Raw genomic sequence first — 2500 nt, 5'->3', positions numbered from 1 at the left:
GAACCTTGTGAAAGGTCCGCGCCAACACCGAGCAGACCGTAATGGGGCGAAAGTCAGCGGGGGATGTTGGTGCAGCCGTTTTCGGGAGAAGGGACGTCCGCGCGCGAAGCAGGCGTTCCGGAAGGGCGCGGGCCAGAAGGAAGAGATTCATCACTTTCACCAGGACTTCGTGCGGCAGGCGCCGCAACTCCGCTGGGGTAAGGCCGTCCGGCCCGGCTGCTGATCCCCTGGGCGGCAACGCGGCGGCGACCTCCTCATGTGTGACCGGCCCCCATATGCACTCGAGAGCGACAGGCTCTGAGTGCGGGAGGAGGCGGTCACGAATGAAGCCCGCCGTGGAGATGGGCTTCTTGGTGAAGAGGTCCGCCCAGAAGTCCAGCAGACCAGGGATGGCAGGTGGCGGCTGGAGCAGGGTGCCATCCAAGAGGCCGCGCACGCAACGTGCACGCGACCGTCGGAAGGCATCCTGCGTTCTCGCGTACTCCCAGCGGCGCCGCTTGCGCTTCTGCGTCGGCGGCGCGGCAGGCGGCCGCTTCGATGGTTGGCGCGGCCGCTGTGTCCTGGTGATCGATCTCTCCCCTCTGGACCCGACCGACGCAAGGGCATCCGGGAGCATGCCCAGGATGACATCGGGCGGCGTGCCCCGCCCCAGACCTATGACACGATCCAGGGCAGAGAAACGCTGGGCGGAAGCGGGTAGCCCCGCCAGATGCTCCCAGATGGCGGCGTCAGTCGGCCCCTCCGGCGGCGGCCCGGTGGTGTCGGCCGCGAAGTCCTCGGCTGCGTCGACGGGCGGCGCAGCGGCCTCGCCCGCGTCAGGCAGCGGGCTCGCTGCTCCCCGGCGGGACGCCGGCTCTTCCCCCCGACCGATCTCAAGCGCCTCCATGAATTGGCGGACAAGCTGCTTGTGGGCAGCTTGCCGCCGTCGGCACTTGATTGCCTCGAGCGTTCGGTCGGGGAACATCCTGATGAGTTCTTGATTGACGAAGAAGAACCGGGCGTCCCTCTCAAGGAACAGTTCGGCCTCCGCCTTGGCGAGCGACAGGACTTCTTCCTCCGTCCACCTCGCGCGATGCCTCTCCGTGACGATCTCCGCGTTGGCGGCCGCAAGATGTTGGCGGCGGCGATGGACCCCGAGACCGTTCTTGGTTGTAAAGCTGCGGTGGCACTCACTACAGGTATACATAGCTGCAAAAGTTACAAGATTCTCGGCACGGCCGGTTGGCCGGCTAGGTGCTGGGGGAGTTGGGGTGGCACCTTCAGCGGAAGGGCCACCACTTATTCTCTGCTTACTGCCCCCAACTAAAAAAAGGGATAGTGCGAGGGGGGGCTGGTAACCCCCCCAAGCCCCTGGTGCGGTCTTCCACTCTGCGAAATCAGCGGGCCCACGAGAAGGGGAGAAGACCGCAGGAGAGGAGAGGCTAAGAGGGCTAGGCCCATGTATTGCGCGTCACTCTCCCTGTAACTATAACCCAAGGAAGGCACCTCGCAGCAGCAGCACGACTACATCAAGACCGCACTTCGAGAAGCCAAGTCCGGATGCAGCCACACCGCCGCCACTTGGCCACCTTAAGAGAGTCATAGTTACTCCCGCCGAGGTTTTACCCGCGCTTGCTTGAATTTCTTCACGTTGACATTCAGAGCACTGGGCAGAAATCACATTGCGTCAACACCCGCTAGGGCCATCGCAATGCTTTGTTTTAATTAGACAGTCGGATTCCCCCAGTCCGTGCCAGTTCTGAGTTGATCGTTGAATGGCGGCCGAAGAGAATCCGCGCACCCGCGCGCCCCCGGAGGAGCACGCTAAGGCGGACGCGGCCTCGCAGCAAGGAAGATCCGTGGGAGGCCAAGGCACGGGACCGAGCTCGGATCCTGCACGCAGGTTGAAGCACCGGGGCGCGAACGCCGCGCAGGCGCGCGCATCCTGCACCGCCGGCCAGCACGAGGCCAACCAACGGCGAGAGCAGACCACGCCCGCGCTAAACGCCCGCACTTACCGGCACCCCTACGGCACTCACCTCGCCCAGGCCCGGCACGTTAGCGCTGACCCACTTCCCGACCAAGCCCGACACGCCCCGATCCTCAGAGCCAATCCTTATCCCGAAGTTACGGATCCAATTTGCCGACTTCCCTTACCTACATTATTCTATCGACTAGAGGCTCTTCACCTTGGAGACCTGCTGCGGATATGGGTACGAACCGGCGCGACACCTCCACGTGGCCCTCTCCCGGATTTTCAAGGTCCGAGGGGAAGATCGGGACACCGCCGCAACTGCGGTGCTCTTCGCGTTCCAAACCCTATCTCCCTGCTAGAGGATTCCAGGGAACTCGAACGCTCATGCAGAAAAGAAAACTCTTCCCCGATCTCCCGACGGCGTCTCCGGGTCCTTTTGGGTTACCCCGACGAGCATCTCTAAAAGAGGGGCCCGACTTGTATCGGTTCCGCTGCCGGGTTCCGGAATAGGAACCGGATTCCCTTTCGCCCAACGGGGGCCAGCAC

General features: G+C 63.6%; 1 pseudogene; it reads right to left on the bottom strand.

Moving 5' to 3' along the window:
* Window positions 1–2500, bottom strand: part of LOC124580799 — a 7964-nt pseudogene that overhangs the window by 3508 nt on the left and 1956 nt on the right.

This window comes from Schistocerca americana, unplaced genomic scaffold (genome assembly GCF_021461395.2).
Source record: "Schistocerca americana isolate TAMUIC-IGC-003095 unplaced genomic scaffold, iqSchAmer2.1 HiC_scaffold_352, whole genome shotgun sequence".
In the NCBI taxonomy this organism is placed as follows: Eukaryota; Metazoa; Arthropoda; class Insecta; order Orthoptera; family Acrididae; genus Schistocerca; species Schistocerca americana.
This window is presented reverse-complemented; position numbering and strand designations above follow the sequence as displayed.